General features: G+C 42.9%; 2 long non-coding RNA genes across 3 annotated transcripts in view; one reads left to right on the forward strand and one right to left on the reverse strand.

The window, feature by feature from the left end:
- Nucleotides 1–25263, forward strand: part of LOC309542326 — a 257491-nt gene that overhangs the window by 149494 nt on the left and 82734 nt on the right. The window lies entirely within an intron of this gene.
- On the reverse strand, nt 12628–24934 carry LOC309542310. 2 transcript variants are annotated; one of them, XR_014224184.1, is made up of 4 exons: nt 24748–24934; nt 22069–22225; nt 14084–14166; nt 12628–12807 (listed from the first exon to the last, which is right to left on the reverse strand). It is a non-coding gene; the product is annotated as an uncharacterized lncRNA (long non-coding RNA). The 2 variants fall into 2 exon arrangements; XR_014224183.1 differs by lacking the exon at nt 22069–22225.

Consider the following 25263-nt stretch of genomic DNA (forward strand, 5'->3'; position numbering starts at 1 on the left):
CGCCACACCCCCAGATTGTGCGTCACACAACTGCAGGCAGTGCACCACGCCACGCCCTCGCAGGTAGTGCACCACGCCACGCCCTCGCGGGTGGTGTACCACGCCCCCAGGATGTGTGTCATGCCCCCACGGTCAGCGTGCCACACCCCTGGGGTGTGTGCCATGCCCCCCAGGGCTTCAGCCATGCCCCCACCTGCTCTCCGCCCCCGGTAAGGGAGCATTCAGTTTCGCCACTGACTCTGAGTGGTTAAATCAATCAGTTGTATTAGTAGCACTGAAGTGATCTACCCAGGGCACCTCTAGGCAGAGTGTATGGAGGTCCTGGACTGCCCAGATGGCAAGACCCACCCATCGCACGCTCAGCAACTGTCATGCAGAAGCACACTCCCTCTGACTGGAAGCAGTGAAAAAGCGGTTAAAACAGCTGGATTAAAAAAAAACTGCAACACCATTGTGCTGAATATTGGCGTGCTAGCAACTACTGATGCAACCACATTGACCCACACTGCTGCACAGTCATGGACTCCTTGAGAGAGGGAAAACTAACCAGTTTGTGTGGGAGAGCATTTTTAAGGACTGAACCTCAGCTGCATCAAACCTTCCCCCCTCAATATCTCTTCAGCATCTCAGGGTATAATGCCTCACTTTCCCTAACTATAGCAGAGTTCAGCTGACATTCTCAGCTGACAGAGCCACGTGACTGGGCTTGTCTCATTCATTTCAATTGAAGTTTCACACATGCAATCAGGTTCTTAGAACTACTGTTATCACCATCATTTTCATCTTCATCATCATCCCACCTTTTTACTTACCCAAGGAGTGCTTAAAGTGGCTAACAACATTCAAAGTCCAATAAAACAAGCAACAATTAAGCATTAGAGTGAAGCAGCAGCAGAGCAGATAATTAAAGCAGCATCAGCTCAGAATACGGAAATTAATGGGAAAGCCACCCCAAAAAAATGTTCTTACTCTAATGAAACACTGTAATAATTTAAAACGAACACAGATACAACCTTGGAACTAAAAGCACCAAGCACGAAACACACACCAGCTTTAACTAGTTTCTAAATCCCCAAGTACATCCTAGGTGCATTCTTATACACACATTTGGTCACAGAGAAAGGCATATGCCAAAGGCACAGCCTCAGGCTACAGTGGCTGAAGGTGTGGGCAGCAGTGGGAAATTCAACAAGCTCTCATGTTCTGCCTAAATGGTCTGGTGTGGATGTGTCGGCCAAAGAAAAGAAATTAATGGATTTAAGTGCCCATATAAGTCCTTGCTTATTTAAATTATGCAGAATTCATGATGCGAAAGGCTGGACTGGATGACTCCCAAGCTGGAATTAAGATTGCTGGAAGAAATATCAATAACCTCAGATATGCATATGACACAACTTTGATGGCAGAAAGTGGTGAGGAATTAAAGAACCTTTTAATGAGGGTGAAAGGGGAGAGCTCAAAATATGATCTGAAGCTCAACATCAAAAAAGCTAAGATCATGGCCGATGGTCCGATCACCTCCTGGCAAATAGAAGGGGAAGAAATGGAGGCAGTGAGTGATTTTACTTTCTTGGGCTCTATGATCACTGCAAATGGTGACAGCAGTCACGAAATTAAAAGACGCCTGCTTCTTGGGAGAAAAGCAATGACAAAACCTAGAGAGCATCTTAAAAAGCAGAGACATCACCTTGCCAACAAAGGTCCATATAGTTAAAGCCATGGTTTTACCAGTAGTGATGTATGGAAGTGAGAGCTGGACCATAAAGAAGGCTGATCGCCGAAGAATTGATGCTTTTGAATTATGGTGCTGGAGGAGACTCTTGAGAGTCCCATGGACTGCAAGAAGATCAAACCTATCCATTCTCAAGGAAATCAGCCCTGAGTGCTCACTGGAAGGACAGATCGTGAAGCTGAGGCTCCAATACTTTGGCCACCTCATGAGAAGAGAAGACTCCCTGGAAAAGACCCTGATGTTGGGAAAGATTGAGGGCACAAGGAGAAGGGGACGACAGAGGACGAAATGGTTGGACAGTGTTCTCGAAGCTACAAACATGGGTTTGACCAAACTGCGGGAGGCAGCGGAAGACAGGAGTGCCTGGCGTGCTCTGGTCCATGGGGTCACGAAGAATTGAGTGCCTAATGTTGCTAGCTGTGGGGTGTAAGAGGGGCACCCCCCCGCCTTGTTGAGAAACCTAAGTGCTGAGCTAAATCACACTGGCTATAACATTATGCAGAATGTTTATGAAAAAACGCTAGACCAACATAGAATTTCCTTTCCTCAAAAGTGGTTATTACCAATGCCACAAAAGGAACATTTAAATAATAATAATTAAAAAACCAAAGCATGGAGAAGTTAAGGAAAGTTCCAAGCATTTATTCACATATTCGGGCAGAACACTTTTGAAGACAAAGCTCAAGGGGCTTTATTGTGAATCTCAGCATTTCATTTGAATGCTAAAGGCAGTTGCTCATTTGTAGCCTTTGCAAATTTACATTTAAGGGTGTTATGAGAATACTTTGTCTTCTACTGTGCATTATGGAAACAAGAGTTTGAAATATGTCATTTCCCAGAAGGCTGGCGAAAGACAAAAGGCCCAGGAAGCCTAGCTCAGCTTTATCTTGCAGTTCCTCAAGGATGATTCAAGTGCAACTCTCTTAAAGGAGGGAATGCAGATGTTGTTATGGCAGTAATAAATTGAAAAGTTATGAGCTCAGCAAATAATCTGTGTTAAGTTAACCCCATGTGAATACGAAGGTTAAAATCAAGAATCAAACTGGGGCATAATGATGCAAAATAATAATTAGACTCTTATTTATAATTTATCCTTGACCTTCAATTTATATAAAGAGAATAAGTAGGAAGAGGTAATGTGTACAAAACTGAACACATGTTGATCTTGGCGTTTTAATGGCACACATAAGATGAATTGATTAGTAATGATTCAATGGCTTCAGAAGCTGCTGCTCTGCCAGTTATTTGTTTCTTAAGATCACTGACTTCATTCACGTGTGGGAGAAACAACCTGCATAGACTGTGATGAATGGAGAACATGGATATATTGACTACATGAATATATTATGTAGAATTTTTCATGTTTCTACCACAGTTAAAGCTTCAAGGTGAAAAATCTATAGTTAAGCCAAATGAGGTCCACTGAGCTACCAGAATCATAGACTTGTAGAGTTGGAAGGGAACAAAGGGGTCATCTAGTCCAACCCCCTGAAATGCAGGAAACTTCTGCCCAATGTGGGGCTCGAACCCACGACCCTGGGGTTAAGAATTTCATGCTCTTCCAACTGAGCTTGGTTCCTTTTCCCCTTCAGTTGGGATGGCTTACCTGTGGCCTTCCAGATCTAATGCAACTCGCTGACTATAGCCCATGTTTGTTCAGGCTGATGGGAAATGGAATCAAACAACACCTGGAGAACCACTGTTTTCTCATTCCTTTCCTACATGTACTGGTAAAAGGTAAAGGGACCCGTGACCATTAGGTCCAGTCGTGGCCGACTCTGGGGTTACAGCGCTCGTCTTTCTTTATTGGCCGGGGGAGCCGGCGTACAGCTTCCGGGTCATGTGGCCAGCATGATTAAGCCGCTTCTGGTGAACCAGAGCAGCGCATGGAAACGCCGTTTACCTTCCCGCTCGAGCGGTACCTATTTATCTACTTACAATTTGACGAGCTTTCAAACTGCTAGGTTGGCAGGAGCAGGGACCGAGCAACGTGAGCTCACCCCATCATGGGGATTTGAACCACCAAGCTTCTGATTAGCAAGCTCTAGGCTCTGTGGTTTAACCCACAGCGCCACCTGCGTCCCTCCAACATGTATTGGTTACCAGTACTGGTAACTCATTCTTTACAATGGCTTCCCAATGTGTATCCATGCTGTAAACAGACTTGTATTGAACATTGACACAGGATGTTATGCACTATTTCCCTCTCCCATTAAGAAGAAGAGTCATGTGTGTAGTATCACACAGGTGACTTTCAGTGTGTGCAGGTTGGCATGGAATCCCCATCTAGAGTCATGGGGGGAGGGAATGTCCATTTTAGAATGGGATTCTTGTGTACACCCCTTTCAAATTCAGGGAAGCAGTGTGCATCAAAATCCCCTCCCCCAAGGGGCTTTAACTCCATTTTATCAGGGGTTTCTATGTAGCTTTGTGACCAGGAGGTACATGAATGTACTCAAGATTGCCATAACACAGAAAAATGCAACTTCAAAACACATAGCCAGAATCACAGCAATCTCTGCTGAATCCATAGCCTATTGTACATTGTTTTTCTAAACAATTGGGGTCCAGACACAATTGCATAGAAAACAGCGGGTGCATTCTGGAGGTGTGTGTGAACTGGCCCTTAGCTTAGCTACTTCTACAATGGCAGTTCTTTATTCAACTCATTAAAAAAACTAATGAAGCCGACTAGTCTCTAAAATCCCATGTGCCCAATCTGTCAAATTCTCCCTACCCATATTAATAATGTTCTATAAATTCAAAGCCTGGCTTAGAAGTCAGATTTGATGGTTTATATGTAAAATAAGCAGATCAGTAATGTGGTAGCATTATCTCCTTGAAAATATTGCTGTTACTATGAACTTGTTAAAGAGCAACAGACGTGTTTTCTGGAAACTCTACAAAAGGTACAAATTAAAATGGCTCAAGGGTTAGTGGGTAAAAGCAGGTTTTTCTCTGAACATTTTACCATGCGATACATAAATCATTAGAGTAAATCCCATATTGCAAGTCAACTCAGGGAATGGTAGAAAGGTTAATGCTTTGAAAAGTGATGAATGGGGAAGAAATTCCTATTTACTTAGAGGGAAGAATTTGTATAATGATAGAAATTTTACACGTAACAGATTTATCAATGCCTCGGAGCTAAATTTTGCAAGGGATCTCGGTCATTAAAAAGAAGGAACATACTCCTGTTATCGGTTCATCATCTTCTTACATGTGCATCAACAGGAATGCAGAAAAATTCAGGTCTGCTTCTCCCATTCTCCCCCCCCCCTTTTCTATTTTTGTATTTTTACCATCATAATTCTGTTCCCCCCCGGTGGAATTTATTTAGAATAAGACCCTAGATTGGAGGTAGCGAATCTTCTCCAGCCTAAGGGCAGCAGGCCCTTGTGAACAGTCTTCTGGGTACCACATGCTGCGGTGTGCAAGGCCAGAGGCAATAATTGTGACTCTTGCATTTGTACAGTTGGCTACATCCCAGCCACATAAAAACCAGAAGTTTCTACACACAAACATCTCCATCCAGGCAAGCAGGAGACATTGTCACAGTTTAAGGATACATCCCTGCCAGGAAATGGACCCAAGGAGGCCACAGAGCAGGGCCAAAGAGTGGTGCAGCATGGAACAAAGGGATGTGCTTTGGAGCAGATGTGCCTTGGGAGAGTCCCAAGGGCTGAATGATACTGAATCCTGAAGGGCTACAATTGGTCCCCATGCCTGAGTTCCCTGTCATGGATATTGGAGAACTTTAGCATTTGAAGGGACTTTTTTGAAGTCTTGAAGGTCTTGACTGCAGACCTTACAACATCAAGATGCATTTATGAAAACAGAGACTTAACAGAGCATGTCTATATACGTGTACCTCAATGGGACATACTTCAAAGGTAAATTTTGATAGCATTGTGGCCAAGGACACCTAACTGTGACTTCATAATGTCAAATCTGAGAACAAATCTGAGAGCCATTGACCCAGAGAGGTCCTCCTTAAGAGAAAAACCACAGCCAAGAAAGGTTAAAGTAAAGGACAAGCACATCTGGCTTCACTCTGAAGCTTATCCCATTGCTAATTTTCATGAATCTGGTGATAAATATTTGGACACTCATCCCCAACAGTAAATATGGACTTTCCACTTAAGGAAGCAAAAAATGCTGAATACCTATGAGATCCACATGATCAACCAAGGAGATGGCAAACTGAAAAGGAAATCACAGAAAAATAATGTTTTAAGCATTACTTTCCTGACTGGCGACATTTTGAGATGAATTTTTAGTTTGCAGTTGTTCTCAGGGTTTTCAGAGGATGAATGGATGAGTGCACTAGCAAGAGACGCGGATAAGCATGACATTTTCCTACAGACATTATCAGCAATTTTTTTAACCGAATGGTAAACACAGTATCATAAATTAGGGAGGCATGAAACCTGTCCCTGTGAATTTTTCCATTTTGCCTACTATGCTCTCAGATAGCAACAAGAAGTCCATGGAGTGTCTCTGATATCTGTAGTTTTCTGGACAACTTCTACACATGTAGGCTCTTGGTTCCTTTCCCATTGAAAATATAGTTGTACAAACATTACAGCAGCATAGCAGCTAGTTTCACTAGATGTGGAATTCACATTTGAATGTGTATCAGAAGGGACATCCCAGCAGGAATAATGCTGGGCTGGCAGATGTTTGCACCCTGATGCACATTCTGATGCACAATTCCATGCTGCTTTCAACCTGTGCACTTTCTGCCCTTACTCTTTGCTCATTCAGTCACCAATTTTCTTTTCAGAATGGGAAGTAAATCAGATCACATTAGGCAGCAGGAAAAATCAGGATAATTTTCCACACCACTAGACTAGCAATATCCATGTCAACAATCGAAGCTGGCAGATTATGATAGAACCCCAAATATAAACTAAGAAATGCCATGCATGAATTACTGTCAGGGACCTCAAAAGCTGCATGTTCATAGAAAGCTTGTAACCTCATCTCTAGCTTCTTCTGTGTTCGTATTTTTGTACAAGTGTCAAGTCAAAGATTCCACCAGATGCCCGAGACTATTCATTCTTCTTTTATAAGACACCATACTACAGACCCACTCACATTTCCTTATGGAATTTTCAGCTTGCGTACTAGTACCTTTTGGTAAAAATACTATCAAAGAATGCCGTGTTTGCTTCATTGAGATTGAGTATTAATGGATGTCAGAGGTGGATGGGAAGCTCCTAAATGTGTGATTCAAATGGATTCTGAAGTAAAAATAAATAAATTATTCATTTAAGAAGCATTCTGATGAACAGTTAGCGGGGGTTATACTTTATGTCTCCTTAATAGTCTGCATGATGAAGCGGGGGCGGGGGGGCGACCTTAATTAGAACTCATCTAGCTATGCATAGCGGGTGGCGGGTGGCGCTGTGGGCTAAAGCCTCAGCGCCTAGGGCTTGCCGATCGAAAGGTCGGCGGTTCGAATCCCCGCGGCGGGGTGCGCTCCCGCTGCTCGGTCCCAGCGCCTGCCAACCTAGCAGTTCGAAAGCACCCCCGGGGGCAAGTAGATAAATAGGTACCGCTTACCAGCGGGAAGGTAAACGGCGTTCCGTGTGCGGCTCTGGCTCGCCAGAGCAGCGTTGTCACGCTGGCCACGTGACCCGGAAGTGTCTCCGGACAGCGCTGGCCCCCGGCCAATAAATGTGAGATGGGCGCACAAACCCCAGAGTCTGTCAAGACTGGCCCGTTCGGGCAGGGGTACCTTTACCTTTACCTTTAGCTATGCATAAGCAAAGCCAATTCAGCTTTTTTACTTGAATATGTTTGGACTCCTCAGAACACACACACACACACACAGAGAGAGAGAGAGAGAGAGAGAGAGAGAGAGAGAGTCAAAATCTAAATTTTATTACTACTCATGTGCAGTAATGACAGTGGCTACAGCTTCTGCACCCAGTCACAGCTGGAGCCACCATCGATTAATAGCTTTAACTAGAGAATTCCAGTTAGCATGCTGAGGAGTCCCTTTCCCCTCCACCTGCAAATTATCTATGCAGTTTTACTGGTTATTTGCTTTTATTTTATGAGCTGCTCCAGCTAGTCCAGCAAACAAATACAACATTGGGTACATTGCTTGAGCAAAACAAGTCACCCCAGGATCTTTTAGGGTTTTAGGGAGGGACCATTGCTTAGCAGTAGCTTCAAAGAACATAAGAACATAAAAATAACCTGTTGGATCAAGCCAGTGGCACATCTGTTCTCACACTGCCTGAACAGTTGTCCTTGAAGGGTTTTTCACAGGCAGGAGAACTCTTCTCTCCTGTGGTTTCAAGCAACTGGTATTCAGAAGCATCCAACTATGGCAGCAGAACATAGCCATCATGGCTAGTAATCACCAATAGGCCTCTTCTCCATGCATTTGTCTAATCTTTGAAAACCATCCAAGTTGTTTGCCATCACTGACTCCTATGCAGAACTCACCATGAAGTTGTTACATTAAGTTGCCAGGCGACTCAGGGCAGCTCCGAACAGCCCCGAACAGATGCTGGTTTGACAACAGCCACATTCACTGCCCACAGAGGTGCTAAAAAGTATGGCAAGCTGTCACCCTAGCTGGTTTGGGGGTCACCCCTGGTTCTGGTGTAGGTCAAATCAATGTGCACCCACCTGCCTCGTTCTCTTAGATTCAGGCAGGTGGCTAGGGAAGCTCAGAAGGGCCCTCATGCAAATACTTTGTATATGCCTGGTTGGAAAGCTGAAAGCCCACCAGTGCTACTTTGGAGAGGGATTGAAGAAAATGAAATATGAATTGGGCCCACCCCCTAGCTTGGCCAATCCCTGCTAGAAGCAGCTAGGAGTTAGGTGGAGTCATAGATCTAAAGAAAGTGCAGACTCGCACATGCTGGCCAGCTTCCATTTTGACTTGAAATGTCTGTTTTGGGCTTCTCAGAAGTATATAAAGGCATGAAGTGGGTGGAGGGAACACCGGTCCACAATGGCACCCCCCTGAGAGGTACTGGAACTGCACTCTGGTGCGCTCCAGTTGAAAAAGAGCACTGCTCCTGTGGGAGTTACATGGTTTAACTATGTGCTGTGTGAATAAATACTTTTGTTTATTCATCCTGAATCTTACAACACTCCGCTTCATTGGCTGTCCATGAGTTCCAGTCCTCTCACCTATCCTGCCAATGGGATAAGATAGCAAATGTTGGGAGAGATCTCTGCCTGAGATCTTGGAGAACTGGGGCCAGTCAGAGTAGAAATCACAGGCTTGATGGGCAAATAGTTTGGCCTGGAATAAGGCAGCCTCTTGTGTGTGTTGTGTACACTGATACAGCACAATTCTAGCTGAACTAGAATGGCCTCGGTTTAGTATATCTGAAGGAGAGTCTCCACCCTCATCGTTCTACCCAGACACTGAGGTCCAGCGCCGAGGGCCTTCTGGCAGTTCCCTCACTGCAAGAAGCCAAGTTACAGGGGACCAGGCAGAGGGCCTTCTTGGTGGTGGCGCCTGCCCTGTGGAATGCCCTCTGACCAGATGTCAAAGAGAACAACAACTACCAGACTTTTAGACAACATCTGAAGGCAGCCCTGTTTAGGGAAGCTTTTAATGTTTGATGCATTACTGTATTTTAATATTGTGTTGGAAGCTGCCCAGAGTGGGCGGGGTATAAATAATAAATTATTATTATTATTACTACTACTACTACGTAATTCACTCCCACAAGAGGCATTGACGGCCACCAACTTGGGTGCCTTTAGAAGAGGATTAGATAAATTAATAGAGGATATGGCTACCAGTGGCTGCTAGCCATGATGGCTATGCTCTGCCTCCACAGACCTGTGTTTGAGTCCTGTTTCCTGCAGACATCTGATAAGAACCTCTGAAACAACCCCCATTTTCCCAGGGAAAAAAAGGAAAGGTCCACATTTATAGAAAGCATAATGACTCCTTTTAGAAGTCATAATGTTTTCACTCTTTGTTTTCCTGCTGAATATCCCTGCATTTTATCAATGCGACTTTATGAGTAAAAATGAGGAATGTCATCTAGACGAAAAGATCAAGCATAAAAGTGAAAATGAGGATGCCGACATTTTTCATGCATTAAAATTTACTGTGTTTATAGATCCTCTTAAACATTAATATAGATTTTGTCAGCTTCCGCTCTGAGATCCAACAGCATATTCATTAATAGTGGCAAGTGGCAGGCATGCCAGCCAATATAAAATAAATGGATGATACTGGCATAAAATAAAATGGCAACAAAAGGTAGGTAAGCCGGCATCTGTCCTTGAAGTCTGATTTGCTGCCACATAAAAATTATCCATAACAAATTTAAAGCACCATTGGAAAGAAGAAGAATATAAGCCAGGAACTAATAGCAATGAATGCGAAGTGTTTCTCTGAGTAAATGTGTCCAGTAAATGCTGCAGTATGGGGAAAAAATATAGTAAATTAAAGCAAGGCTGTTTGCAAGGCAAAGTATATAGCTGTTCCAACAAATCCCCTCAAATGAATATCTATCATGAGTGCCTCCAAAGAGTTCTATGCATTCCCAAATGCAAAAGATATCCATAACAATATGGAAAAGCAGAAAGGCAGTGGATGGTTGCCAGTACCTTGGTAATTAACTGTGCAGTCAGATCCATGTTTACACAAAAATAAGTCACACTAGAAATCATTTCAAAGAAAGTGTGCAAGGATTGCAGGACAAGGGGCAAATCAAATGTTGAATGAGCGTGTGGGTGGGATTTCCAAGAAAATGTAATGTAAATAGCCAGTATGGCCAATAGAAATAGCCACTTTGAGGTCCTACTCAGGGGCGATGGAAATTATAACCCAGCAGCATCTACCAGATGTCATCATTCTTGCTCATACAACTACACTACACTGTCTCCTTATACATATACCATATTCATTCACTCACTCAAAGAGACACATTATTATGGGTACTCAGAAGTGTTCAAGCAAACCTTAATCAGCCTTGATTGAGTATATGCAAATTGTATAATATGCACTTTAAAAAACCCCTCTCTAGCAATAATTGCCAGTTGCCAGGTTTGAACCTACAAAATGCTGGCTTCTGTATCTATATAAATTGTATTAATTCCACACATGTGCATGCCTTTCCTTACTCTGCAATAGTTCCCATACGCAAGGGGAAACTGTTTTGTTAAAAGCCATCTACAAGTTCGATCTGTATGAGAGGGAACCTTCTTGGCTGATCATGACTAGACTCTCGACCCATCATAACTTGCCTTAACTGAACAACTGTTTTAAAAAAGCAGAAACTTCTTTGGAATACTGTACAGAATCCAAAGCAGCTTTAAAAAAACCAACCCACCCTCAGCTAAATAGTTCTGATTTTAAGTGCTGTTCTGTACAGGTGTGAAATACAACTCTAATGGCTTTCCCAGCTGAATTTCATTAATATTGCAGTGAAACCATTTGTGACATTTAGTGTAACATGTATAATGCAGGATTTGAAAAGATGCCTGTCTCTCTTAGGTATGCAACTGTTTTATGTAATCTGGAAACCTGGTGGGAGGAAAGAAGCTGAAATAATTGTAGTTCATTTCCATAATGAATGCTGCCTCAGAGATAATTAAAAGCAAAAACATTTAAAACTTTGCCTACCCCAAATTAATTACTGTGACTCAAACATTCATAAGAAAGAAATGGTCAATAGTAACTGGCTTTCCCTTGACCTTATTAATGTTGGCTTATCATGAATAGATGCAGGTTACAATCCTGAATAAAGTAGTCATGACAAAAGAGGAGTTGGATTCATGTAAATAGCTGGAATTACAGAGGTGAATGACCTTAAATGACTGAAGCAAACACTTGAATTCTAGTCTAACTTATTGCTACAAAGGGGTGGTCAGTGGATTCAGATCAGGTTAGAACCATGGAAAGCTGCCATCTTAGATCTGCATCATCCATTGCCACAAGCGCCAGCTGGACGAATCTGTAAATTTTGGGTTCTCTTGGTTTCTCATTTTAAAACTATTTTCAGTTTGCCCCATTTCCACATCTATGGCATCAACTCACAGGTGGATGCTGTTCCACACAAGGGAAAGGGAAAACCAAATGGACACTGAGATACTTTTCTTTAAAAAATCAGCTCTCTCCATCTTTTCTTTCTCTTTAGTAGATGGGGGGGATTTTCCATTTAAGCATGGCATAACATCTAAAAAAGTTTATTATGGCACAATGAGTCACTCTGATATCCAAGTTATTTTCTATCATGGTAGACACTACTTGGACAAGCTGTAGCAGTAGTACCAAGACAAACAGTGCCCATTTGCTTGAAATAAGGTGGCTGATTAGCTGTCCAGTTTCACAGCCTAGACACCACAGAGCCAAGCTGAGTATAGATGGAACACCTAAAGGAATGTTCCTCTTTAAGGTCTTTGTACAGGTAATGTGTTATCAAATTATGTTGACTAACAAGCCATATATCTATCCCACCATTCACAATATTAACTGCAGATCTGGGTACAACAGAAAGGCAAGGGTGGAGTGCGGAGAAATAATCAAACAACAGATCTGAATGGTTGGAAGCAAGGCCACATTTGTTGGTTAACAATAGCCCAGGAGGGTTTGGCTTGGCATTGGGGAAGGATAGGCTTGTATACCCCAGTTGCTGTGTGATGAGTAAGTCATCTGCCTCCAAGTCTGTGTGGCCCAAAGTATGGACCAGTTTTAGGTAACCCTTGGAAACAACTGGGGATGCCCCCATCCAACTTGTCCTCCTCCAAGCTAGGGCATCTGGACTTGGGGCGGCATTCCACATCCCTTAAGGGGATCCCCAATAATGGGAAGCTGGGAGCTGATTTCCACTTTCCCAACTGGAGATCCTGCCCAATGTCAATTCCCACCCAAAAGCTGTATCTAATATAAAAAAACCTCCTGAATGGAAAAGCTATCTGTATTGTCTTATCATTACAGGGTTTCAGGTACAATTATCTGTCATCACAGAATACAATAACCTATTTCCCAAGCTAACTTCCGCAGTTTCAGAAAGGTCTTAGCAAAGTCATTGCCATGCCTTCGGTTGGTGTAGATGAGGCTGGGCTAGGATCAGGCCGCCCTGTCGAAAGAAAGAAAGATCAGAACCAAATGATTCCGCTTAAAGAAAAGTGGTAGACTTTAGATGAAAGGTCTTTTATTTCCTTTTTGACAGCATTGAGGATCAACCTCAAGGTCACAAATGGTTTGCATGAGAATTTTCTCCTTCAGATAATTTTACGAAAAACAGCAAAGCCACAATTTGCCACAATTTGCCACAATTTGCATATTTGGTGAGAATAAAACATGGCAATAAGGATGTTGTGTCGGGAGATTGTAAATCAGGCATGGGGACTCTTTGGCCCACCAGATGTTGCTGAACCACAATTCTCATCATTGCTGGTCATTGGCCAGGCTTGCTGAGGATGGTGGGAGTTGTAATTCAGCAGCATCTAGAGGACTAAAGATTCCCCACACCTGTTGTAACTTAAGATGCTGGACTAATTCGAATTAAAGTATTGAAACCATCCTGTAGGCTTTTTTTTAAAGCAGGTAAAATAATCACCCCCAAATTACCCTAAGATGATGGGCTACTCTAGTGCATGATTCCTACTGTAATACAGAAAAGAGCCCCATTAGGACTGGCCTTCATTGCCTTTCATTATCTATAGTGATACCCCTAGCAAGAGAATTGCATGAGTTCATATGAATGAGATCGCAGTTATTCTGCAGCAACTCCAACCCCATTAAAACTACTGAAGCTGCACCAGGTTTTAACAAAGGTCAATGGAAAAGCTCTCAGTAACTCCAAAGTGCTTTGGATCCAACCTAGGTCTGTATCTAATTTGGCTCAGGTCCAGGCATTTGTTAACACTGCACTTTATAATGCTTGCAGCTCCTGAAAATTCAGACCTTAATCAGTGGCTTTAGCGTCAAATCAAGTCAGAAAATGCAGGAGGGGGCTTGGCGGAATGAATGCTGATATATATATATATATATATATTTCTGATAGCTTGCAGGAAAACAATGTTATAGATTCCTCCATACAGTTTTTTTTCCTTCCTTCATTTCATACACATAAAAAAACCTTAATTCTGCATTGACACTGAATATATTTAATTTGTAAGAAATGAAGATACCGGGACTGAAAACAGATTAGTATAAGCTTTGTAGGCTGCTTCAGTGCTTCTGCAAATGAGCTACAAGGGTGGTGATTAATCTGGTGCACTTTAACTTTTAAATTTATTCTTAAAATTCAGCTCCTCTTACAAAAAAAGTTTCTTTCCTGTCACTTAAGGCCCTTGAGAAAAGTTTTTCTTTTTTGAAAAACAAATTAACAGAGATTAGCGTTTCCTTACCATTGTTAAGATAGGAGCCTATCTGCTTCTTTGTTCGCAGTTTTTATGTCTTTGCACTGCAAGACAGATTCATTAGGAATGGCCTACAGAAAAGGAAGTGCCTCAGTAATATCAGTCGAATTCTAGGCTTATTTCAGACACTCCCATTCCCTAGCATAAAGTTCAGAACCTGTGGCCCACTGTAATATATGATGTCAGGCATTGGAACAGGTAAAGGTGTGGCTGGGTCAAAGAGGGCTTACAGGCGCTACTGATCAGCTGTTCAGAGGGTCAGACACAATGGTTGGGTTCTCTCTGAATTGGAGGCTGCAGCAATGGAAGGGATGTGAAAGTTCTGCATTCTCTCCATCTAAGTGCAGGTTGCATATACAGTGGTACCTCGGGTTACATACGCTTCAGGTTACATACTCTTCAGGTTACACACTCCGCTAACCCAGAAATAGTGCTTCATGTTAAGAACTTTGCTTCAGGATGAAAACAGAAATTGTGCTCCGGCGGCACGGTGGCCGGAGGCCCCATTAGCTAATATGGTGCTTCAGGTTAAGAACAGAACCCCGGAACGAGGTACCACTGTATATGTAAACAAACCATATATCATAAAGGCATCACAGTCCCCTCTGTCCCTCATGTTTTCCAAAAGGATACACAAACCCTGGTAAGTGCACCTGGAACCCCTGGAATCTTGCCCCACTCAGAGATGGCTTGTAACAATATATACACCCAGGGGCGGCCCTACCATTAGGCAAAGTGAGGCCTAAAGTGTCAGAGTCGGGGGGTCAGAAGCAGCCTCTTGGCTGTTCCTCCTAAGACCTCCAGTCATCCCCTGTGTTGGAAGACACATCTGAGTGTGCTCTGCAGCCCGTCCTGGGCTACCTAAACCTGCATGCTATCCCATCACCAGAGTTGAAGTAGGATTCAGCTGCCACTCTGTGCCTGGAATGGAAAGGGGACACAATCCTGTCCTTTGCTTCAGGCAGCAAGATATGTTAAGCCAACCCTGTGTATACACGCCACCTAATGTAATTCACAAATAATGATTCCAAATAAGGACTACATTCAGATCAGCAAATCACTCCAGAATATATTGATCATGTGAGTCTACTTTGCAATATGGACCCAGCAAATGTCGACTCTGTTCCCAATATAGTATTGCAACACTATTTCCTCAGTATATCTGCTATCTCAGACAAAACAAAAGGAAATCACATGCACCCTAAAATCTGTGTTCTTATATTGATCATTCTTATTGTGGGATGTAAACACAGGAGCAGTCAATGACAACATTCCTAGAGTGTACATGTTAGAACATGGAGAGGGATGTCTGTCCAGCAAGCAGGTAAACTTCCTGGGGACGGACTTCCTCCGCATGTGACCAGAGGTGGGTGTGGCCTCACCTGTGCAGGTAAAGACAAAAGCACAGGGCAGGCAGCCATCTCTCTCTCTCTGCCATCACCTTTCGAAGAAGCAGGATGCCCTCTTGGCTCTCAGCCAAGAGAGGAGAGGGCTATCTTCCTATAAGATAGATTCTAAGTGTATTTTACCTTTTTAAGCCTGTCTGCCATCTGGGATCATATTGTGAACAGATCGTGAGTAAACTCTTTTATACTTTTATAAAGACTGTGTTGTGTCTTGTATTTTAAGAGGGAACAAAGGGGAAATTACCAGAGTAATTATTATAGAGGTTCTAGCGAACCTGTGCACACGTTACCGTTGCGAACTTAAAGGGGAATGTCTATAAACTCTGCTGATATTTTGGGAACTTGTTAGCACAAGTTGGATTAGGATATAATTAGTCAATATATCCTCTCCTGCACCCCAGAACATTCCCACAAAGGGTTATGGGGCCCCAGTATTGCATATTTCTGCGTATTTTTGAAGGATTGCATTGGATTGTGATTTTGAGTTGAGTAGTATTTTTTTCTAAGTTAACTTCCTGGTAAGCACATGGTCCTTTGTTCCATTGTGCAGTGAGGATTAAGCAACCCCCCCTTCCCTCAGTTCACAGTGACCCAAGGCAGTGAAGAATTGTTTTGTATTTTGAGATTTTTTGAGATTTTGATTTTAAAATTTTGAGAAATTTTGAAATTTTGAAGAATTTTCAAATTTTGGATTTTAAGATGGCTAGAGCAGCTTTTGATAGTGATGCAAAGCTAGGAATGCCTGTGCTGAATGAGTACAATTTCATGCACTGGAAGCAGCGCTTGATAGCATGTTTAGATTATAAGCATATTTTGGAAGCTTTAAAGCCTCAGCCTACAGGATCGTCTGAGGAAGATTTAGCCAAAATAAGTGCTTGGAAACGCATGAACAGCGAAGCTAGACACATAATTTTGAGTGGACTTCGTGATGAGCAGCTATCATTAATAAATAGTACAGATGATGCATCTCAAATCTTAAGAGATATTGAGCGCCTATATGGAGAATCTAGCATAAACAGCTTCAGAAACTTGGTGTGTAAATTAAGCAGATTGAGGATGAATTCAAAAGAGGAATTCACAGAGCACATCAACAAGTTTACTGAGATTATTCAAAGAATTGATCTGACTCCCAAAGCTTTTGATGAGGATACAAAGATAGCATTTTTGTTATCATCACTTGGACCATGCTTTAGCGCATTTGTAAGTTTGTGGCTCATAGACAAGGTCTGACTTTTAAAGACTTGATTGGTTATTTAAAAAAAGAATGCAGAGATAGAGCTGAATTTCCAGTGAGAAATGCTAGAAGCAAGGACAGCAGTTCTGCATCTAGGCAATGTACAAAGTCCAAAGAGATGCCTAAGAAAGTGATTTGCTTTAATTGTAACAAAGAAGGACACATTGCAAAGAACTGCAGAGCTCCTAAGGCAAAGAAACCCCACCCCTTTCAGCCAAAAGGGGAAAAGAAGGGGAAATGTGAATGCACATGGCTACTGCAAGAAAGGAATTTAGCTGTCCAGAATCGTGAAAATAAACGTAATAAATGGATTTTAGATTCAGGTGCCAGTTCGCATTTTTCATATAAAAAGGACTATTTTAATGAGATTAATGAGATAAATGATGAAGAAGGATCTGAAATTGAGATTGCAGATGGCAACATTGTTAAAGCAAAAGGTGCAGGTTCCATGAGTCTGAAATGCAATATAAACAATGAATGCATTGAGAACACAATCTCTAGAGTTTTGTACGTTCCAGAGCTGAGCTGCAATCTAATCAGCGTGTCCACTTTGGACAAGAAAGGTTTCCAGGTCACATTTGGAAATGGAGAATGTAAAGTGACTAGAAATGGCAAAGTGTTTGCTCAAGCAAAGCTAATAAATGGTGTATATGAGCTTGATCTTTCAGATAACCAGTCTGCAAAAGTGGCACATTCCAGCCAGAAGGATGAAGCAGATCTGGACCTATGGCACAGAAGGCTTGGACACAGGGATACCAACGTCATTCTGGATCTACAGAAAAGAAATCTTGTAAGAGGTTTGCAGGTAAAGCAGAGCAACAAAGCTCCAGCAAAGTGCATAAGCTGTATTACTGAGAAGGCTATAAAACCTTCATTTCCACGTTGTGCAGAACAAAGAAGCAACAAAGTGCTTGACATAGTGCACACTGACATATGTGGACCCATGAATGTTCCCTCACTGGGAAAGAATAGATATATTTTAATATTTCTGGATGACTATTCAAGATTTTGTGTTGTATATTTCCTCAAAGAGAAGAGTGAAACAGTGGACAAGCTCCAGGAATACATTGCCATGGTCAAGAATAAATTCCAGAGAGCTCCAGCTGTGTTAATGAGCGACAATGGAGGTGAGTACTGCTCAAATGAAATGCAGGCTCTCCTGGCCAAAGAAGGAATTGCACACGTAACCACAATTCCTTACACACCACAGCAGAATGCCATAGCTGAGAGAAAATTTAGGTCCATTATGGACATGACAAGGTGCATGCTAAAGGATGCACGTTTGCCACAAAAGCTGTGGGCCAAAGGAGTATACACGTCGGTCTATTTGCAGAATAGACTGCCAACTAAAGGTGCAGAGCGCACACCATTTGAACTTTGGCATGGGAAAGCTCCCAATCTGTCGCACATACGTGTGTTTGGAAGTCCGTGTTACTTCCACGTGCCCAAGGAACACAGACACAAGCTTGACCTCAGGGCAAAAGCAGGTATCCTTGTGGGATATGCTTCTGGAGGCAAAGGATACAGAATTATGGACTTACAAACTGGTAAGACAAATGCATACCATGCAGTTTATTTTGATGAATATGGAAAAGTAGACACTAAGAACACTGTTGTGGATTCTTCAGATGAGTCAGAAAGGACTCAAGAGTTTGTATATTTCCCTTTTGAGACCCCACAAAGTACTAATCTGCCTTCGAGTGTTACAGCGGCCCCTACAGGCGACACAACAGAAGACGCAGAGGACCAGAACCCTGGCGGCACCAGAGACGAAGATGAGGACTCAGATGGGGACATGCCTGCATTGGAGGAGGATGAGGAAGCTGATGTGGTCGCACAACCAGAGGTCAGGATCTCATCCAGAACCAACAAAGGTGTCCCACCAGTACGGTTGTCCTACTTTGCAGGGTCGGCGTTTCCACAGGAACCTTCCACTTGGGAAGATACACAGGAGATGCCAGCTGCAGAAGCCAGTCTCTGGAGGAAGGCCGCGCAGGAGGAGATGGATGCACTGCATCAGAACAAGACCTGGACACTCACTGAGCTGCCTCCCGGTAAGAAGGCCATTGGCAGTAAATGGGTTTTCAAGGTTAAGAAGGGGTCAGAATGAGAAGTGCAGCGCTACAAAGCTAGACTTGTGGCACAGGGATTTTCACAGCGTTTTGGTGAAGACTATGATGAAGTTTTTGCACCAACTGTGAGGTACAGCAGCGTAAGAATGCTTTTAAGCATTGCAGCCTCCAAGAAAATGAGGGTGAAACACATAGACATTGCTACAGCTTTTCTACATGGGCAGATTTCAGAAGAAATTTACATGAAACAGCCCAAGGGTTTTATAAAACCACATGAGGCACATCTAGTGTGCAAACTGCAGAAAGGACTTTATGGACTTAAACAGGCTGCCAGAGCCTGGAACCAGAAGTTGCATAAAATGCTGACGCAACTTGGGTACAAGCAAGGCGACGCTGACAAGTGCTTGTACAGTAAGTCAAATAATGGACAATTCTCATATATCCTAGCATTTGTTGATGACCTGATTATTGCCACAGCAAGTGAGAAGGACTATACGCACCTTAGCAAGGAGGTGGAGGTCAAGGAGCTAGGAGATGTCCAGTACTACCTCGGGATCCAGGTGGAAAGAGAAGAGGACGGCTCATTTCTTCTCAGCCAAAGACAGAAGATCCACGAGCTAGTTGAGCACATGTAGATGCAAGACGCACATCCAGTTGCTACACCGATGGCTACTGACTTCCTGAAGAATCAGCAGGATTCGAAGCAGTTGCCAGACAACAATGACTACAGGTCGGCGATTGGTAAACTTTTGTATTTAGTTACCACATGTAGACCTGACTTAGCCAATGCTGTGGGGATTCTTAGCAGAAAAGTGAATTCTCCCACTGAGCATGATTGGGCAGGTGTAAAGAGGGTGGTGCGATATTTGAAGGGTACCATGAATTGTAAATTAAGGTTACCAGCCGTCAGAGACCCTAAGTTGGTTGGGTATACTGATGCTGATTGGGCTGGGGATAATGCTGACTATAAATCAACGAGTGGTCATGTTTTTATGTTTGGGAATGGACCTGTTTCATGGGGCAGTTATAAACAGAGCTGTGTAGCATTATCTTCCACAGAATCAGAATACGTTGCAGCAACAGAAGCCTGCAGAGAGATCGCCTGGCTTGATCAACTCATAAAGGACTTTGGGTTGGTGAGAAAAGGGCCTGTCAGCTTGCTAGAGGACAATCAAAGTTGCCTGAAGCTGACGCAGAGTGAGAAGTTCCTGGCCAGAACAAAACACATTGGGGTTAAATACCACTACATACGCCAGATGATCCAGGATGGACTTGTGGAACTATCCTACTGCAGCACCCAAGAGATGACTGCTGACATCCTGACGAAACCCCTACCAAGAGAGAGTTTCCAGAATCTACGTGTCAAGCTGGGACTCTGGGTGGTTGAATAAAGTTGTTTATGTTTTGTATATGTTGTATTGCCTGAGAAGGGGTATGTGGGATGTAAACACAGGAGCAGTCAATGACAACATTCCTAGAGTGTACATGTTAGAACATGGAGAGGGATGTCTGTCCAGCAAGCAGGTAAACTTCCTGGGGACGGACTTCCTCCGCATGTGACCAGAGGTGGGTGTGGCCTCACCTGTGCAGGTAAAGACAAAAGCACAGGGCAGGCAGCCATCTCTCTCTCTCTGCCATCACCTTTCGAAGAAGCAGGATGCCCTCTTGGCTCTCAGCCAAGAGAGGAGAGGGCTATCTTCCTATAAGATAGATTCTAAGTGTATTTTACCTTTTTAAGCCTGTCTGCCATCTGGGATCATATTGTGAACAGATCGTGAGTAAACTCTTTTATACTTTTATAAAGACTGTGTTGTGTCTTGTATTTTAAGAGGGAACAAAGGGGAAATTACCAGAGTAATTATTATAGAGGTTCTAGCGAACCTGTGCACACGTTACCGTTGCGAACTTAAAGGGGAATGTCTATAAACTCTGCTGATATTTTGGGAACTTGTTAGCACAAGTTGGATTAGGATATAATTAGTCAATATATCCTCTCCTGCACCCCAGAACATTCCCACACTTATTAGGCGTTCACAACAATTACAGCAGTTGCTCTGGCTTTCCTCCCCTTCTTAATTGATGAGTCAAAGCGAAAGTTTCTGTAGAGAGCTTGATTTATTTTAGAGGGAGAATTCAAACCTGAGCATGTGTTGGGAAAATAAATCAAGTAAAGATTTCTTTGTGCTCATTATAAAACAAGAATAAACCTACAGAGGAGCAAAGTATTTTCCTTTCCTTTCCTTTTTTTAAAAAAAAGGGGGAATTACACTGTCAGGAATGGATTTTGCATTAAACTGTGCCTACATACACTATGCAACGTCTCAGTTGTGATCACAGCAAAACCTATTATACTGGCCATTATACAGCACCACTTTATTTTGCAGTATCTATTTCTGAAAGTAAGAAGGTTTTTTCCCCCCTTTGCTAACAAAGAGCAAACACTAACAGGGAGAACAATGTCCTAGTAAATGCCTCTCTCACAAAGTGTCATTCTCGGCTTCTTTTCTGTGAGCCTCTGTGGCACACAATGAATTATGGTAATCCTCAATGTTCATTTAATTCTTTCAACAGAAAAAAAACCTTCTGAGGCCAACATTGATATTACCGCCTACACTTGCCACTCAGAAGTGTTTGCCCATTGAGTTGATAGAACGGTAATTCCCAGACTAGTGTCCCATGTCATGTGCCAAGGAAATGTGAGACCAGAACATGCATCCACAGAGGAAGCCTTCTGCTGCAGCCTTTTTCAAACACCCCACCACCTACCACCACCAATGTACATGCCCCCAATGCTGGCTATGCTCCAGATTGTAATGTGAAAGTAGGCAAAGGATAAGATAATGCTCCCTCCCATTTTGTTTATAGAATCTGATTTGCTTACATCTGTTCTTAAATTTATTACCTAAGTTTTATTGTGTTTTGTTGCTTGGGGTACTTTAAATAACTTTTAAATGTTTTAACTTAGCTATTATTTTATTTTCAATGGTATTTTTTATCACAACAGAGTTTGCCAGGCATAGGCAAACTCGGCCCTCCAGATGTTTTGGGACTACAACTCCCATCATCCCTAGTGATCAGGGATGATGGGAATTGTAGTCTCAAAACATCTGGAGGGCCGAGTTTGCCAGTGCCTGGTGTTTGCCATCCTGAGCTCCTTTGGAAGGAATTTAATAGATCAATAAAATCAATGAAGATCCAGAGTCACTTCTGTCAGTGACTTGTCAGTTCAAGAGATCAGGGTATGGAAGGAGTGGATCTTACATTCCGGGGCAAAAAGGTTATCTTTATCCAAGCCTTTGGAAAATCAAGCATATGGACCAGACTTCAATATTCAGGCAACTGCTTCAGAACTTCTTCAGTATCTCATTCTGTAGTAGGTGAACTGCTGCAGGACCCCTGGAGATCTCTTGAAGTGAAGCTATAACGAAATCATTAGTTTCCTTAAGAGTATTTCTCTTTCCTTCATCTCATTTGAAAGACATGAAATCTATTATTCTTTAGGCTTTCTACAATTTTTTTTTTCTAAAGGATTTAAAGAATTATGCGCTCAAATCAATACTCTCTTTTGAGCATCCTGCCAATAATACATTCTTCTTTTATGAAGGAAGCGATCAAATCTGAACTCACAACGGAAAGACTCACCAAACCATCTTTGGGATTTCTTTCAGGTGGTTAGCTCAGTCTTAAAATGCTCATTGTTGCCATTATAGGCGGTAGATTTTTAAATCAAAGAGTCCTAACAGTCACTATGAGACCATTGCAAATACTTGATCTTTATTCTCTTTCAAGTGTTGCTAGCATAAGGGATAATGATAATAAAAAAAAGATGGGAAACTAAGGAAGCTTGAGGATGTGCTTTTAAAAATACTAAATCTAGCCATTTTCTGGGCAGTAGAGATATACAAGTTTTTCTCCATCATTAAAGGGTCACTTTATCAATAGTCCTAACCTGGGTAGGCTGGTTATTTCTTTTAGAATGGCAGATATCTTCATCAATGGAAGAATTCCTTCCATCAGAGGAACTGTTAGGATATTTCCGTTCCACCTTAAAAGGGAGCAGGATGTTTGTGTCACAGCCTGCGTATTTCCTGTTCACAGGATGTTTATGTTTGCTATTGCTTCCTTTTCTCTCTCTGTCAAAGACACTGACGCAGACAGTCATGTCTTTCTTTGTTCTGATCAACGCTGAATAAAAGCTTGTAAATAATGCTCTCCTGAGTGCGACTTCTGGCTGTGCATTATCTGCTGATAAGAGTGTGCATGAGCCCTGGAATGTGGCAAGGTATTTTCAGAAGAAACTCATGTCGCTAATTGCTGATACTGCGTGACTACGGGAGATTGATGGATCGTCAGGCACACGGCTTGGGGCCATGATGGACTTTATCTCCCTGGCAGTATCCCAACAGGAACATCCCTTCCTTCAGAAAAAGTTACAGATAGGTAGCCGTGTTGGTCTGCCATAGTCAAAATAAAAAAATTCCTTCCAGTAGCACCTTAAAGACCAACTAAGTTAGTTCTTGGTATGAGCTTTCATGTGCATGCACACTTCTTCAGATACACTGAAACAGAAGTTGCCAGATCCTTCTATATAGTGAGAAGGTGGGGAGGGGTATTACCATGGAGAGACCTGGTTTGAACAAAGACATTGGATTCTTATCCCATTATACATGACTAAGCCATTTCTCACCTTCTCACCCCTTGCCTTTTCCTGTAAGACCTATTACAGTCATTAAGAGTCGTCAACAGGCTCATCTCAGCTATCTGCCAATCTCCCATTCCCACCACCCTTCTGAGTAATACCCCTCCCCACCTTCTCACTATATAGAAGGATCTGGCAACTTCTGTTTCAGTGTATCTGAAGAAGTGTGCATGCACACGAAAGCTCATACCAAGAACTAACTTAGTTGGTCTTTAAGGTGCTACTGGAAGGAATTTTTTTATTCAGAAAAAGTGAATCTTTGATCAAACCCATTATCTTCTGTAGCTGCAGATATGGAAGGGATCAACCATGTGACCAGGTTCAAATGTGAGGCTCAGGAGTTGCATGCCCAGATGCGGTGTGCCCAATACCCCTTTGATGCTGTATATGTAGAAACTGAAAGGACCACAGTACAATGTCACTTTGGTTCTAATTAGGCTACAACTTTTTTGATAATAGATGTAAGTAGGTTTTGGCTTAGGCATTGAGGATCTCCTGTATTAACCAGCCCGCCTGCTGGAAGATTTTCTGGGGGATCAATCCTGATATAGGGTTCACCTATGACATGTATCAAACCATGACAAGATCACCACCTTAGGTAGTGCTATGGCCCTTAGCCTTCTCCTGGGCATATGGACAGAAGCACCTCGCCCTAGGATTCCTTTTACTGGATACCCCATTTCCTTGGAGGATAAGACTTTAACTGCCCCCTTCTGTCCTTGACTAAAGATGATGAAGAAGAAGAGTTTGGATTTGATATCCCGCTTTATCACTAACCAAAGGAGTCTCAAAGCGGCTAACAATCTCCTTTCCCTTCTTCCCCCACAACACTCTGTGAGGTGAGTGGGGCTGAGAGACTTCAGAGAAGTGTGACTGGCCCAAGGTCACCCAGCAGCTGCATGTGGAGGAGCGAGGAAGCGAACCCGGTTCACCAGATTACAAGTCTACCACTCTTAACCACTACACCACAATGGCTCTCTTACTCAATGCCTTATTTACCAAAGTTGTGATGATTACTATGAGGTGGGGGGTGGGATCCAGACAAGCCCAATTAGTCTGATTGAGAAATTCCTCCCTGGCCTTGAAAACAGCAACTGATAGTTCCATAGCAAGGCCATACTAAGGACACTACCCCCTCTGTTGGGTGGGTACTAGCTAACAAGGGAGGGTGGGTGGAAAATCCAAAAGTCGCTGCAATGCTGGGTGAGGAGGCAGGCCTAACTTAAGCCTGGGGAGCAGACCTGAGTGAAGACTCCAGCCGGAGTTGCAGTTAACTCTGCCCTGCCTCCAGGCCCGCCTGTGATTGGCCAATTTTCAGGTAAGCCAAATTCAAATCCCCTTGACCAGCAAAAGAGAACATGACATCTCCCACTGGCCATTGAGACTCCACCTGAGGAGCCCGACAATGGCAGCAGGGCAGCACCATGGCACAACTGTCACCTCACGAAGGATGGAGACAGGACATGCAACCCATTATCATGATTATCAAAGTTGATGTCATTGGCTCTGAGAATTCTAGGCCAGGGGTCAGCAAACTTTTTCAGCAGGAGGACAGTCCACTGTCCCTCAGACCTTGTGGGGGGGCTGGATTATATATGGGGAGTGAACAAATTCCTATGTCCCTCAAATAACCCAGAGATGCATTTTAAATAAAAGCAAACATTCTACTCATGTAAAAACACGCTGATTCCCAGACCGTCCGCGGGCCGTATTTAGAAGGCGATTGGGCCTGATCCAGGCCCCAGGCCTTAGTTTGC

Source organism: Podarcis vaucheri (genome assembly GCF_965113315.1).
Source record: "Podarcis vaucheri genome assembly, chromosome: 10".
In the NCBI taxonomy this organism is placed as follows: Eukaryota; Metazoa; Chordata; class Lepidosauria; order Squamata; family Lacertidae; genus Podarcis; species Podarcis vaucheri.